The sequence below is a fragment of the Passer domesticus genome, chromosome 2 (genome assembly GCF_036417665.1).
Source record: "Passer domesticus isolate bPasDom1 chromosome 2, bPasDom1.hap1, whole genome shotgun sequence".
Classification (NCBI taxonomy): Eukaryota; Metazoa; Chordata; class Aves; order Passeriformes; family Passeridae; genus Passer; species Passer domesticus.
In genome coordinates, this window is record NC_087475.1 from 23,575,667 (window position 1) to 23,593,016 (window position 17,350).

Sequence of the window (17,350 nt, forward strand, 5' to 3'; positions counted from 1 at the left end):
TTACAATAATAAGACTTCTGATTTACATTGATGTGTATACAAAAACAATATAAATTATAGATAATTCAGTAATTTCTTGGAATTAATTGGTGGAAAAAAATATTTATACAGACAGTAGAGAACAACAGACTCTCCTTTTGATTCTGACAAGAGGGAAGATTTCCACTGTGTCAAAGGTGAGATATATGACTATAAATCTAGAATGAAAGAGTTCTTCATTCTCAGGAAGGGAAAGACGACCTATAGTAGCTGCAGATTTGGACAGCACATTTATCAGTAGACTAAAAGTAAAAATAAACTATATGAAACATTTTGGGAATAAAACAATATAGAAAACAGTAATTTAAAATCACATCTTTTAAAATAATGTTATTATTAGTTGTACAATTGTTGATTAAAGAAGCTGAAGAGAAGGCAGAGAAGTGCACAAGGAAAATAGGTAATTCATGTGCTCTCAATTGACCTGAAATTTGACATAGAGATATATAAAACGTGACAATGATTTCATATTATTAGAGTTTACTATATGACTTTCTATAATGTGTTGAAGTTAGAAGGACAAGACTCAAAGAGTTACAATGAATGGAATGGAATGGAAGGCAGTAAAGGGAAAATACTATTGAAGTACAGTTTTATGAGTGGAAGACATAACATGCTTAATAGGTACTAAACAAAAAAAATGGTCCATACGTAGTTTACAATGTTATTTAGAATCAGTATTCACTGTAAAATAAATGCCCACAGAAAAGCAAAAGCTTGCTATTATCTGAGTAGAAAAATTAATGTTGCTGAAATGGTTACATGTGGTTAACCTAGAATGATAAAAATAATCAATTTCTAAAAATTTTTAGGTACATTTCTTCAGTTTAGTAAGGCTAATAAAGATCATTCTTGTGTAGTGAGAGATCTGTCTAAAAAAACTTAGAGCCATTTGACTTTTAAGTTCAAGGATGCATAGAAACCAGGTAGGATTATTGAAGATAAGTAAAGCATGAAAATACTGTCCAACATCAAATGAAGGTAAAATGAGGAAATGCAGAGCAGTCATTTGAATTTCCTACACATGGCAAATTAATAAACACACATTCCTCAAGAAACAATTTTCAAAATCCAAGTTAAATAATCATAGAATTTAGAAATTTCAAGAAAAAAGGATATTGAAGTAAGCTTATTTACTTACCTTATCTGCTAAGATAATTAACTTATTTACAAAATAAACAATTGAATATAATATTTATATATGTATTTAATGGAATCACAGACTATATAAAATTATGAAAGGGATAATGAAGACCTCATTAAAATATTCCCAAAAAGGAACATTTTACAAAGATCCATATTCTGTGTTCTATATTATATAAATATTCCATATTTAGTGAGTACCTCTGGGAGTTCTTTTGGATCTTGTACTGTTTAATGTTCTCATTAATAGCTTGATGCATTACAGAGTACCCATATTCAAAGTTGGTGATGATCCCCTGGAAAATGAATAGGGGAAGTGGAAGGGAGACTGTGAGGGCTGCTAGTACTCTTATTGCTAAAAAAATTTGGTCAAGTAAGTAAAATTTCTAAACAAATATCAAAAATCCCTCTAAGGATTTAGATTTGAAGTTGCTGTTGCCTCATTGTTGCTAGAAGAGACTGGATAAGCATCAGCATTACATAAGGTCTTGTGCCTGTACAGAAGTGTAGGCTGAATATCAATTACCAATTAACAATGTTCTTAAGAAAAAAGTTAAGAAAAAAAGACCAAAAAAATGGCTAAGGAATAGCTCTTTCAGACTTTCAAAGTAATGTTCTATTCTGCCCCAAGGAGATCTTAAGTGGAGTACTTACGTATCCAATACAACATGTCAACAAAGATGCAGATCAACTGAAAAAATATGAAGTAGTTCAACAAATGTGATTACAAATAAAGAAGAAAGGTCTGCTAAACAGAGAGAATTGTCTCTTAACTTTGAAAAAGGCAGGCTGAAGAAAGAAAATAATGTAGTATTTAAATATGGTAACATTTGCCAGAAAAGAAGGTGATAATTTTTTGGCTGTGCTTTTTTAAACCAGGTAATAAACAATGACTTTAAGAAAGGAGATTTTGGACAGAATTTTATAGTATGTTGTTTTAAAAAGCTTTAATATCTATATTTTACATTTTTAAAGAAGTTATATATATTGTTCTCACTGAAGAATATGGAACTGAGTGAGTTTCTGCTGTGTTTCCTCTCCAACTGCCTATAACATGACAATGATATGCAATCACAAACGTAAAAGCGGAGGGGAAAGAAATGCCTACTTAAAAAATTGTAAGAACTTTGTCCCAATAAAAAATTTTATCAAATCAACTTCAGAAAGTGTGGCCCCCTGAGTAAGGCTGGCTGGGCTAGAAGTCTAGGGAGAGCATGAACTAACATTCCTGTTGATTTGGATTGAGTATTAATGCACAAGTTAATAAAGATATTACTCTTTACTCACTTTTAGGCTGCTAATCAATGCACCTTTATCCTTTGCCATAAATCAGTTACCAAAACAAATGGTCTTCTGTAAAAAAAAGTTTCCATTATTATCAATTCTAAGTAAGATTTTTAAGAACTGATTTCTGTGTATTATAAAAAATATTAACATTTACAGTAAAATTCCTTTGAAATAAAATTTCAGTGATTTCACTTTATAACATCCAATCAGAGTAAGACATTAACCTTGAATTAAATTCCAACTTTAAAATTTGTGAAACTTTACATTTTAACAAGTATTATGGGTGTTTTCTTCTTTGTTTAATTTTTTTCTGTGTAGAATCAATTCTTAAGGGATAATAATTGTCTAAAGCCAGAAAACTATGAAAAGACATTTCAAAAAAAAAAAAAAGAAAAAGAAAAATATCCTCTTCATCTATTCAAAAATTGAATACAATTAAATGAAGTGTCTTTTTTCTGTGCTATAATGCAGCAGCACATGATTAGGTATTCATAATTCACTTTGCTTCTAAATTAATGTGGCACTTACTTTGTTCTACTAGTTAAAAAAAATGCTTTAGACCTGAAAACTATGGGACAAGACATTAATTAACTTACTTCATCATACAAATATTATTCAAGATACCCCATTTTTGCTCTGTTTTGCTTAATTTTTTTTCAATAGTAAGTATGGGGACTTTCTCACCTGTAGAAAATATTTAGAGAACATACTTTATTATTTTTTTAAATTTACACCCAAACATCTGAGGCCCTTCCAGACAATCCTCCATTTCTAACTCCCTTTTAACTTCTTGGAAAAGCAAGACAAAGCAAAGCAAAAGGAATGAAGGTATTCCAAGAGACAGAGCAAGAATGTAGTGTGGTTTTAAAACAACCTACCTGGAATTAAAGTCAATATTATTGCTGTATCTCTGCAATGGAATTTGGAGAAGAGATACTCATGAAAATACCTGATCAAAAAGGCTCTGCATGAAAAACATACCTACACCAAAAGCACTTACTGGCTTCAGCAATGACATTTTTCTTTATTTCATTATGCAGATCACTTTTCAAAATTAAATTAAATTGTGATGTGACTTTAAAATTATATTTCCAAATTTAGGTGGAGTTTTATTTTGTTTTCTGTATTTTCTAATTCCCAAGGCTTTCTTTAATTTTGCAAGCAAAACACTGTCCTCTTACACAGTATAGCTACACATACTTACATTTTAGAAATTAAAAAAAGAGTAGTGTTTCTTTGATGATCATTTAAATTTAGCCTGTCCTGAGACTCAGCTGTATTCAGCAACAAAATGCTAGAGGATAATTCTATCCTCTGACAAAATTTCACAAATACATCAAATAAGACACAAAATTATAGTAGTTATTAATGATATTAATTGCTTTGAGTATTATGTTGCCACAATTAGAGTATTGTGTTGTCAAATACTATTTAATATTATAAAAATATGGGCATATACATGTCTTTGTATATAGACATACCTACATATATATACCTACATAATCTTTATGTCTGTTTTGGTACTGTGTCTGTCTTTTCCCAAATACCTGATCTTTGTATCCCCCATTGCTTATTTTAATTTGTAATTGTTATTGTGTGATTTGGTTTAGTTGATTTTTATTATATAGTTTTCTCTTCAAGCAGCTCACTAAAAAACTACTAGAGTTCCAGAATAACTGCATACCTTGTAAGGAAAAATCCTCGCTCATTTTAAAAAAAAATTCTCATCAATACTATAGAATACTGTTCCTTGAAATGGTCTTATCATGAAGTCATAACTTCTGTCATGATCTATTCTCTTAATGGAATTGCTTTTGTTTTCTTTTGTGCTTTGTTTTATCATATGTCTTAGCATGAAAAATGTGACTTGTTTGCTGATAGAAAATCTCACACACTGAGTATGGATTCTGAAAATTTTTTCACGGTTTTCAGCAATTCATCTCATGTTTTCTATTTTATCAGAAGATGTGGCATGTTTCCGTATGTCCCTGATCCAGGTTGGAATATCAGAGGCAATAATGTAGATGCTAAATCTAGTTGGGGGGAGCATGTCTCTTTGTTCTAGTACTGCAGTAATACTCACCAATACTGAAGCCAGCTATTGGAAACTTAGCACATACAGCTTCTCCTTAGAGTATGTAATGTATTTTCATGCAAGAACATAAGCAAAATTCATTTCACATCTGCTTTTTTCCTAGAGAATATCAGCACAGGGATAAGAATTAAGATAATTATTGTAATTGAAACAAATAATTTCTGTTGATCTGATCTGAAACATTTTCATGTCAAATACATGGTGATGGTAAATTTGCTCACAGAACGGGACTGAGCAATCAAAACTCAAGTAAATTTTCTTCAGCATGCAGCACCTCAATTAAGGTCAATGTGGCATATTTAGCTTTAATTTAAAAGGTTCAGAGCTTTTATACATTTAAATTGTATCTATCTAATGGCTGGATGTTCCCTACCAAAATCTGAAGAAAGTAAAATTTCAAGAATGTCCTATGCAAGCCTTTTTATCTGTTTATCTATTGTACACATAAGTAGTATTTCAGCATCCAACAGGAGGACTCCTTTTGTGAGGGAATAAAAGATGTTTTATTTTTCATCAAAATCTTTTTATTTCCTGTCAAAAAGTTAGATCCTGGGAAAGTTTGTTTAATTTCACTTGGAAAAGCCTAAGTGCTTTTACTTCTAGTATGTGTTCCAGAAATGGAATTTTTTTTATTTGATTAAACATAAAACAGATCTCAATAAAGATTTTTCTCATGCAGCCAGTATGCCTAGGAAGATTTGTGAGTCATTGGACCATTTGGTTTTATTCATCAGTTAACTGATTAAGGGTCTAAGTTAAGAAAAATATAATAGGAATTCTATGAAGGAATGTGACTCCAACACAGGTGAAGAAGCAACCGGGAGTCTCTTTTACTGCATCAATTTCCCCATTGCAGCCTCTCAAGACAAAACTGCAGAGATGCTGAAGACCTCTGCGTGAAAGCCAGCATGAAGCAATAGGGGTCAATCTCATATTCCCTTTCTGAATGACCGGTCCTAATTCATAACATGTAATTTCTTTTCCCAATGCTACAAACAAAGGAAAAAGAAATCCTTTATAAAATGTAATTTTACATTTTTTTGTCAGCACACTGTAAACATAATTCTTTTTACTGTGAGTCACCAGATGTTATGAGTCAGTAATTTATATATGAACTTTCTGGTCTTATTATATTATTTTATATTAAGCTGTATTATGATCTATTCTATTCTATTCTATTCTATTCTATTCCATTCCCTTCCATTCTATTCTCATGTAATTCCAGAGATAGGATTTTTTTTTTTTTTTTGCTGTTCCTAAAATTACTTAAATTCAAGGTTAAACCCCAGAGAGTAGCAAATCAGAAAATAATATACATATACTCTTCAGTTTTCTCTTGTTTTATTCCATTACGGTCATGGTAGCAATTGTTCCACTGTGTACATTTTCCTTCCTTTTTTATATCCTACTTTTCATAAATAAATAAAAAAATATTGCCACTCAGAAATCTAGAGCCTTAGAGATCACATTTATTAAAAGGACAGGATTTAGTGATTTTACTGGATCTCACTGCTTTTATTTTAAAATGTCACCTGCTGTTTTCAAGTTACAGTTGCACAATTGAACTACATTGCAGGTTCCCTGGTCAAACAAATTGAAAGGAGAACAGGTTACCATAGAAACAGCATCAGGACAAGCCTGTGATATTGTTAAAAGAAAGCAAGGGTTGGCAAAATGAGCAGCACTTGAATCACAAAACCAGATGAAATGCTGAAGAATCCCTTCACTTGAGAAAGGGCAAGTGTTTAAGGATCAGTCATCTGAGCTGCTCATCAGAGATTCACAATGTGGCAAATAAGTCCCTTCAGACTCTTTTACAAATCTTCCAAGCACAGGCCAAAATTTATTTGTAAAGTAAATAGAAGTCTAGACTGAAAAGAAAATGAAAAATATTTTTCAAGGTTTTAAGTGTGAATGGTAGAGCCAGTTAAGCAACGAGGAAAAGAAAACTCACACAATCCCCAGAGTTGTGACTGAAAAATGTTTAAAAATGGGGCATAAAAAGAGAGAAAAGGAACAGTGAGACTGATGAAATGTAACAGAAGAATAAAACTGAATATATTTATAGGAAATGGTCAGAGAAGAAAATGAAGTAAGAATGCTTGCCAAATATTTAATAGCATTCCTGCTTCAGAAGATTTTGAGTAAAAATGATGGAACTGTGCTCTCCATATGAGTATGTCCTAAGATGAGCAAATGAGTAGTCAGGTAAAATGAAGCCTAGCAGAGGCTATCTCAGATGTACTACCCTGAGCCTATCTTCCAATTTAAAAAAAGTTCCATGATGTCATAAACTCTACAGATGACAAGGCTCTGCATGTGACAAGTGCAGTCATGATCACAGTTTTGGCAGTATCGTATGTCACACTTTTGGCTTCGATGTATCCAGAGTCCACAGAGGCTACAGATGTTCCTTGGGTCAGATGTTGTGATTATTCTTGACATGAAAAAATGTGGTATGTGTTATTTTTGGAAGGGGTTACTGTTACTTATAAAGAAAGTAACAAACTGCAGTAGTCAGAATAAAGATTTGCATTGACTATATGACTGCACTGTTAACATCTCTTTGTATTTTCACTAATTTTTGCTTTAAAATACATAGCCAAATTATTAACATATTTTTTTACTATCATTATCGTGGGTAGAAGATAGAAGATCTATCTAGAAGATGTGTGAAAGAAAATATTTAGCTCCTGTTTGGATCATGTAATTTATAATCCCCCCAAACTCAAAAAGCAACTTATTTTGTCAATGAATAGTGAAGCTTCCAGGATACCTTTAAATATTTCTGATTATTTTAAAAAAATTTCTATGGGCCATATTTCAGAAATCAAAAGAAGTACTTTCCTACTGCATCTGATAACCAATAAACGTGACAAGAAACATAGTCTGGCACACCAACCAAGATCAAAGGACAGCAATGTCATTTCATTGGACAGCATTCTTAAAATTAGTCAAGGAGCTATCTTCTTTAAGCACTAAAACAGTATAATATTATTTTTTAAAGTTAAGTTTTGTTTGCAGTGATGAGGTGTCAATAATCGTTAGTGTTGTACATTTAGGTTCTCATTTTATCGTGGACAAAGCATCCATCATGAATTTGAGATGTGGGACAACAATAGGTCTGATTATTTTCAATTTTTAATGTCAGTAAATTTGCTTTTACAATAGATTATGTAGCATTTTGATTGTTTGCTTTCAGAAATGTCTAGCTTTACTGACTCTTTGTCCCATATACAAATTTTAGGGAAACTAAAAATAATGAGGTAGAAGTCGCATATTCCATAACACTTGGGTAAAACAGTGCTCTGAGAATTATGTGAGAAGAGAAACAGAGGCTGCCTCTTTCTGTTACTGAGCTAGGTGACAGCTTCCTTGGCTCTAAATCAGTGAGGAATGACCTAGATGACTGAGAGAGCAAAGAAAGCTTGCTGAAGGAAGCTGCTTTAACCTCCACACCAGTCTGAAATTGAGGTTTTTGTGGAAACACAATGATTTTCTGACTTGTGAATATGCTCAAACAAACCTTCCAACTTAAAGCTTCCATTTTCAAATAGAGGGTTCCATACTTCTAGGACAGACAAAATAGGTGCATGCAAGAATTCTGCATTGTTTTATTATGCTGTTATTTTTTACCTAGTTAATTATTTTTTTCTCTTATGTTGTTAAGAGTTTTCTACTAAAGCTAAAAGGAAGGAGATTAGCTGAGTTGATTACATGATTACATCATGGTGCTAATAACACCAAGGCTTTTGAGTTCAATCTCCATGTATGCCATTCATTTAAGAATTGCATTTTCTGATTCTTGTGGGTCCCTTTCAACTCAGAAGATTCTGTAATGTCTGTAATAAAGCAGGGGAAGAGAAACAGAGAAACTATATGGAGAGAGATTCATTGGGATAAATATGTTCTGTATTTCAGTGCACTAAAGTTATATGTATATCCTTTTAGAGTTATGTTTTCATGTTACAAAGAAGCAATTTTATGCAGCACCCACCATAGACAGCCATGTGCATATTGGAGCCTTTACCTCTGGTGTTCCTGGAGATCTCTGAAGAGAAAACACTTGGATAACAGGTGACTCTCTCATTCCTGGGCATGAACGCCGTGAAAAGGCACAATACTAAAAAAAAAACCAAAAACAAAACAAACCACAAACCAAGCCCCTCCCCCGCAAAAAACCAAAAAAAAAAAACAACCCCAAACAACAACAACAAAATAAAACACCCAAACAAACAACAACAACAACAAAAAACCCAACTCAAAAAACCAACAAACTCAAAAACCCTCTTGTGTTGGGATAGTTTCTCACAAAATTTTCAATAATTTTACTTTTGTTTGATGTACTGATGTCAGTAGATTGAAGTGCTGCTTAATTATCTATGACAAGGAGAGAAAAAAATGAAAAAAACATAAGGAAAATGCTAAAAGTAGAGAACTGTAGTGAAAAAAACACTTCAGCCTAAATAAGCTGAATACCTTCAAATTATGTGAATGAAAAAACATCAGGAAGGAGAAATTTGACCCAAAATACAGATTTTACATTGTTCTAAGCATTTCTAAGTTCCTCTTCAAAGCAGAGATCACTTTTGCATTTTTGTACCACTCTGGAAATAACAGAAATCAAAGGTGACAGTCAAGAGACACCTAAGCTCACAGTATATTCAGCAAAACTACATTAGCTTTGCAATCAGCTATGGGAAACCTGTCAATGGAGTGATTTATATGATTGATTAAAATTCTATGGTGACTGTGCTGTAACCTAGGCATGTCAAGGTAGTGGATGTCAATTTGATTCCACATGATTCTGCTGAAGACTAGCAGCAAATTTCCTTTCTACATGAGTATCACTAAATTAATTCTCATTTCCTTCAGGTAGGACATGGAACCAAAGAGTATTTCCTGCCCCCTAAGTGTGACTGTGAACACTGATTTACAGAGATGTGAGTAGGAGAGATATTTTTTTCTGAGAACTACTCCTTTCTTTAGGATGGAAACACAGGTTCACAATCTGAAACTCCACAGAACTGATTTGCTCCATAGTTTTGGAATAACCTCTGAGATATATAATCACTAGTTTCACATATTTGGTGTATTAACTACATCCTGCCTGAATACCAATCAGTGCGAAAGATATATAGTCTATTCAGGACTGAGATTATGTATGTGTGTGTGTGTGTGTGTGTGTGTGTGTGTGTGTGTATACACATATATGTTTTTTAAGCCTAAGGAAAAGTGCTTGGTTTTAATTCTTTTTATTTTAAAGTTTGTTAAACTATTTTCTTTACAATAACTCTGAGAATATATCTATATCTTGAAATTCAGACTAGGGGGAGAGAGATTATCCCGAAGAGAATCTGATAGGGACATACACACATACATTTGTTAAAGTTCTTAAGTGTCAACAATATTTTCGTTTGCATGGTAAATTATTATTACCATTTTTTTGTCAACAAAACAATTTGGAGGTACAGCCTCTCTTAGCAATCATTCTGGGTTCAGAGATGTCTGACAATTTGGACAAGGAAAAGAGAAAACTTTTGAGTTCAGGAGCAAGTCATACCATATTCAAGGTGTAACTATTGCAACATTTGTTAACCTGCTACAACTTTTTATAAAATTTAATTCATAAAACATATTCAGTGTTGAATATTAAATGATGAAACATTTCTTGATGTTAGATGTCATAATAGTTCAGATAATATGGGTAGGGATTTCATGTAAATGTACTATTCCTTAACAGTATTCTAACAAAATAACATCAATGATGGGTAGATCCATTATACTTTGAGTAAATACCCATTCCTTTGTAGTCCAATTCATTTCAAGGGGATAACATACAGAACACTACTCTTTTCAGCTTAAATAAAATTACCATCATAAAAGTTTACACAATGTCTACAGAGGCTGATGAGAATGAACATCAAGAAGTTTCAATTATTGGAACTTTTGGGGCTTGCTATTTTCTCACTATTTTCTGACTGAAAAGCAGAAATTGCTGTGGCAAAAATTAAATTGTCGCGGTTTGACCAGGCAGTGAGTTTCTGGGATAGTTTTGGTCAAACTAATCAGTGGCTAGATTTGAAAATTGGCATGGCCACTGGGGACCTGGATATGCCTCTCAGAACACACAGGGGTTAAAAGCAGAGGATTCCAAGAGGGACTTTCTCTTTCGAGTCCAGTGGTGAGTCGAATCTGACCTCCTCCCCTGCCCAGCTGCATCTGGGTGGGGAGGGGGAGGCCGTGCAGCCTGTGAGAAGGGAGGCTGGAGCCCTGCAAGGTGCAGGGGTGGAGGAGATCTGGGATGGTTCGGGCAGACCCCGGAGAGAGTGATAGAGACTGTGCTGGCTTGAAATTTGATATCTTGTGCTGGCACCATGGCCAGGAGAAGAAGTGGGGGGGCAAGGTGCCCAGCCACCGAAGACTGCGGCTGAGGTTTTAACCCCGTTGATGCTGAGACAATGGAAGCTGTAAAAACACTGATTGTCCCTAGCTGAGAATTGAGAGGGGACGGAGGATGGGCCAGTGAGAAGAAGGCTTGAGTAAGTGATGAAATGTCAGCAGATGAGAAGTGCCCTAGATGGAGGAGATGATTAGAGTGGCCTTTGGCTGGACTTTCTCTTATACGGCCATGGGACGGAACTAATTTCTTCCTGTAATTTAGAGACTGCACCTTGGGGGAGGCGGTTGGCCAGAAGCCAAAGGAGTGACAAAGCTGTTGTGAGAAGAAGTAGAGGGAGCAGAGACTGATGGGGAGGGTGTGGTGGAGCCCTCTGACTTCAGCGGAGAAGGATCTCTGTTCCTGAGAACCTCAGGCCCCAGGGGGTGAAATAGAGGGGGGACAGGTGTCCCAATGGTGAGAGGCTGTCACTTCTTGGAACTGGGCAATGCATTCTTAAAAGGACCTGAGAAGAAGTTTGGATCCATGGACGGTGGTGAGAGCACTGGACATGGAAGGAAGATGGTCACCACGGCAGATTCTCTCCGGGCGGTTGCTGCGTGTGACATGGAAGCACAGGAGGTTCCAACTGTGTTTCCTGGGGAGGCCCATGGTGCAAGAGGGAGACTCCTCTCTCTCCTGATGAACTGGGAGGAGGTTGTGTGAAGGATGGTATTGGACTGAGAATTGAGTGTTAGAGGGGTGGTAGCTGGACTGGGAATTACAGTCTTGTCATATGGTGTGATGGTGTTAGAGGGGTGCGGGGAGGAGGAGTGTTTTGGAGGTTTTCCATTGTGGATTGTTGTGTGGTCTTTTTCTTTTTTTTTCCCTCGTCTTTATGTTGTAGATCAATAAAGTGGTCCCCACCCCCCTTCCCCCCCCCCCACCCCCACCATTCCCAAGTGGGAGCCTGCTTTGTTCTGTTTCTGGGTCACATCTCACAGTAACCATTTTGGAAATATACCTTTCATGGGGGCACTGGCACTGTGCCAGGGTCAATACATGACACTTACATTTATTGACACACTAATAAAGTAAGAATGAATTTTTAGCTATAGAATCCATTTTATATACATACACTTATTTACCAAAATAATAATTTTTGCATGCAGACATGTTCTTTTATGTCAATGTTTCAACTACAAGGCCCAGTTGTTTCAAATTCTTTAGGCTGCAAACTTTTAAGTTTTCATAGTAAAAGAATTTTGGGATTCAATAAATTCGTGCCCATTTTAAAGTAGCAGATATTGTGTTCATATGACAACAATAGTGAAATGAGAGTAGAAAAAATTTTTGCAATTCTGTGCTATTTTCCTCTATATTCAGTCACTTACACAAGCTGAAGTTATAGTTTTTATCTTTTGAGAAGGGAAACAAATATGAAAGAAGAAAAGCACAGAAGATCTATACCAGCAGAAATGTCTCTTCACTATAATTTCTAGTTCAAAAGAAGCATTCCTTTAAATTATGCCTTTACTGAGCTCCCTAATTAGCTATATTTTAAAAGTTGCTGAAATAAAGAACATATCATCTAATAAAACATCTTGAATCATTAAGGAAGAATGTAATGTAATAATTTATTTTTAATACCTACTCCTAAATGAAAGCAGCTGTTTCCACTTCAGTTAAAATTAAATGTTTAGAATTAATTTGTTAAAAGTAGGTAGAACTTTAAGTGTCTCATCATCAAGAATTTGATTAGTATTTTTTTTTAGCACTGATAATAAAAGATACACTTGTGATTCCTGTGAAGTCCTCATTTAATATTGAAGTCTCTCATTTAAAAACCTTCATTTAGTATACAATTTGAAAGTGTTTCTAAGAGCTTCCATGCTGGATTATCTATTTGTAATTTTAACCATTATTTGATAATATTCAAATTCATAATACTGGTAGTGTTCCCTGACTGTCTTTAGCTTCTGCTCAAGATAGTCATGTGTTGCCTATGCACCAAGTTCTTGTCTGTGTAATGGAAGGTTTATGTTAATCAAGTAATATTTTCATGTATTAGTATTAACTATATTAACTAATTATCATTTTAGTATACATATTTAGTATTATCTAAAGATCTTGTTAGATATCTTCATCAGTTTGGAAACTTTATTGATTGAAACAATGAAAATAAAGCTTCAGTAATAGGAAAATTAGGGAAAAAAGGTTACTGAATGCTTTCACAGAACAGTCCAAATGAGGCACTGAGATAAAAAAAAGGATGTCTGTTGTAGGGCCAGTACATTGTATGGTTGCTCTCATAAGTGTGGCTTCCATAAAAATTACAACCAAGAGTACAAGATGAGGCAGAAACAATAGTCATAAACGTTCCTTTCATGGCAATGCAACAGTACTTCTACAGACAGCAGGGCAGCACAAAATTTTTGCTTGACCACCTCTGCCCACCTATGAGATAATCTGGCAACTTCACTCTGAAGAAAAGGGGAAATGACACAGATCAACAAGGTTAGATACATCCTTACATACCAAAGCCTGAAGGAACTCTATCAATGTCATTAACAGTCAATTTTGTGCCTATTCTACATTGACAAAATGAGACATGTTTTTCCAAGTATGTCTCAATACAGTCTTAATGCATTTTTTCCTACATTCTGGCTTACTTTTTACTTTAACATTTCTGAATTTCTCAGGAGACTTTGAAATGGATGTTGCATAGCAATATTATAAAAGAATAAAACACAAATGTTTTTATAGGTATATATAAAATATCTTTCTGATTACCTAATATTTTAATTTTTTTAGCAATGGTAATAATAGTTAACAAACTGTTTGCTTAAACCTATTCTCTTCAATCTACAGAAATACTTTTGAACATCCTTAGCGTTTCTAGTTGAAATATGTTAACAGATAGTATTTTTATACCTACCATGTTCTTATTTATTCACAAATTATGATGTTTTATACAACACTAAGGAATTAAATATTTGATTCAAATTGTGTAGAAATGAACCATAATACAGTGTTTGTAAGGAGTAAGCAGCTGTCAGTTTGGGACAGTCCAATGTTTCAATACACTGCTCTAATAGCCAGTTTGGGCTTTGAAATACTTTGATAATTTCAGTAATTCCCTTCACAGTGTGGCACCAGGAAGAGTTCTGTTAGTGGAACTACAAAAGTGATGAGGTGTCTATGAAAAATATAGAAGGAATCTAAATCTTAAGACAGGATTTTGAAAATGAAGACAGAGGGAGGGCAAGAATCAGGAATGATCAATTAATTATTAACCAAAGATGTTTCCCTGTGTAGAATTCTCTTTATATACATGCTCCCAGGACTGATGTGGCCAGCTCCCTCATCACCTTAGGATGAATCCCATCCAGTCCTATAGTCTTGTGAACATCTGAGTGGCTCAGGAGATCACCGACTACCCTCTCGTGCATTACAGGGGTTTATTCTGCCCCCCACAGCAGCTCAGGAGGTCACTGTCCTGAGGATAACCTGACTTACTGTTGAAGATTGAGACAAAGAAGGTATATCAAGTACCTCACCCTTTTCCTCATCTTTGGTGACTACTTTTCCCACCATGTCCAATAAAGAATGAATGATTTCCTTGGCCCTGTTTTGTTATTAATTTATAAAATTAACAGCATTTATAAAAATCCTCTTTATTATACTTCACAGAAATGGCCAGATTAAGTTTCAACTGAGCGTTCACCTTTCTAATTCACTATGTGACCTAAATAAACACTCTTTTTTTTTTCCCTTAAGAGTCTGATACTCTGATGGGGGTTTTTTTGTGTGTGTGTTTTTGTTTTTTTTTTAAAGAAACTAAAGCCTTTGCTACTTCATTCAAACCTGCAATTGTTTCTGTGTTTCTTCCTGGCAGAAAGGAAATAGTAGTCAGATCTGCGCTGTGTTTTGATCTAAGCAAACACTAGGTAAGGGTTTACTCAAAGACTTTATCTTCTGTGTCAATGCTTTGTGCATGGATGGCTCTCAATGTTTACTACATACATTTTGTGTTGACATGTATGCTTCAAGCAAACTCCAAACTCCAGCAATATTACTTTGTTTTTTGATTATATCATGGGCTCTGTGAGCGTTGGATTATCTAAAGTAAAACTGTGGGTTTTGGTTTTGCTTGAATACTTAGGTGGTTGCTTCTGCTTTATAGCTGTGTAAATGACTTTTCATTGGCCCAGATTTCTTAAATGTTGCAGTGGCTTAAAATTCAGTTCCACTAACATTTGCCTTTGAGAAAACGTCATTTGCAGTCAGCTCGTATACAGAATATCCACAGGAATACCATTTAAAAGGGTGCATAAACACAGTCAAGTAAACTGCTAATTTTATTCCAGAAAGTGTTCACCTAACATTTTTTGTGTTTTCAAAACCTCATTTCTTTTCACAAAAACCATATTTATCTTTTCACAAATGTACAAAAATATCAGTGGTCCTCCGTGACTTACTTACACTGACTTCTGCAACTCCACATTCTCTCACCCATTCCACAACATTCCCAAAGCTCCATTTTTTGCACATAGCATTATTCATTTATTATTTTCTTTGTTCTCTTTCATGGTCCACTGAAACTGTGGAGGAGTTAATGCATTTTTAGTTTCTCATGTAGTGAAATTTAGTCTTTGATGTTTTAAAGGATTTGATTTGCCCAATGGGCACTAGACAAATCAATCAAATTATTTTAAATACATGAATTTACCAGGGAACTAAAGAGACTTTAATGTTTGTCTTACCACTGTTTTCTGTGTTTCAGATTCAGTTTGATTTTTTGCCTTCACAGATGATATGGGAATGGGATCATTTTTCTGGGATTTTGGGGTTCTGCCTGCCTCTGTTGGGACAGGAACTCCAGCTGTCTGCCTGCTGCTCAGAAAGCCCAGACGGACCAGCAGTACACAGGCACAGCTCCTGTGGAGTGGCTGTGAGCTAGCGAGAATGCACTCTGCGCACGCTGACCATCTGCTCTCGCTCTGTGAGCAGAGGTGCAGTGGACATCAAGGGTGGGCAGCAGGTGTTACAGCTTTCTCCAGGATAAGTACAAGGGCTACAGTGCTGTGCAGAGTAAGCCCTTGGACTTACTGCAGGCAAGTCCATGAAAACCAGCAGCCTCTTCAGATAGTTTTGGCTGTCCAAGAAGCCAAATGGCGCCTATTGACCATAGGCTGCTAAAATATATTTTCATCAGTTTCATCTGCTACACTGATTTTCTGATGAAGAACCCCCCCTTACCTAACATAATCATTGCATTGATGCAATAATGGAGTTTTGGGTTGCTCCTCTGGAAAATTGCAATGCTCTATTTATTATATTCCACAAGATCAAACACTTTTTAATGACCCTGCTATGTTACTTGCAATTTGGATCTAATTGGGAAGATAGCTGTTCCCTTGTTTCACTATTTAAGTCTTAATAGAAAACTACCTTATGAACATTGAGATTTTGGATCTAACATGAAACTAAGGTAACTGCCTGAGGAATGGTACTAATTATATAATTATTAACCTAATTTAAGTGAAAAAATACAGGGCAGAATGAATAGAATAATTTTAGTTGCATCACTTTAGATCTCACTGGCTACATAATAGGGATGTAACTTGACTTAACTGATCAGAATTCATTATAACAGGTACATAGATAAGTCAGATTTTTTTACCTTTTAATTTTGTACCTCTCTATCTAATATGAAAGAACCTTGTCAGTTTAAACCAAAGGGAGATATATGTTACAGAACACAAGTGCTAATAGCTTTCGAAGAAGTACATAATGCTTTACTTCTCTGCTGAAACACTAAGGATTTAGTGGTAATATATTTTATAGAGATGCAAATACAAAAAGCTGAATAACCAGCCCAGTCTCATTCAGTTAGAATACTTAATTACTCAACAAAGAAAATACTGGACAAATTTAATTTTAGAAGCGTAGGTATTTGCACTATGACATCCAAAGGCTTGAGAGATTATCAATGGCTTCCCATCCCAAGAAAAAAGCACAAAACTACTAATTACTTGAGTCCAGATTCACTATGAGGATACTACAGACAATCTTTCATAAAAACAATTTCATAAAATTGTATACATCTTGTCTAAACAAAGATGTATACAATTTTAAAATGAAGTCTTTTCAAAGTTTCACATATTTGGGCTTACACTGGAAGGATTATCATAGCAAGGAAGAGGAAAAATTATAGAATTATGAGTGGTAGCTCACTCATAAATGGGAGGCATAATATTTTGAGATCTCCCTATATATGTTTTTTCCCTGCAAAAAAACTTGATTACAAACAAATAGAGACATCTTAAGTCCTGGGCTTTAGACTCACCAAGCCAAGAGTGTTGTCTTTAAAGTAGCAACAAAAGTTAGATTGAGAGAAAACA

At 34.7% G+C, this 17,350-nt stretch overlaps 1 long non-coding RNA gene across 1 annotated transcript; it reads left to right on the forward strand.

Annotated features, from left to right (window-relative positions):
• Positions 1–6,913: 6,913 nt before the first annotated feature.
• Positions 6,914–15,895, forward strand: LOC135295251 (uncharacterized). Its single transcript, XR_010357287.1, has 6 exons — positions 6,914–7,020; positions 8,516–8,641; positions 9,440–9,507; positions 14,401–14,485; positions 14,842–14,893; positions 15,730–15,895. It is a non-coding gene; the product is annotated as an uncharacterized LOC135295251 (long non-coding RNA).
• Positions 15,896–17,350: the final 1,455 nt, after the last annotated feature.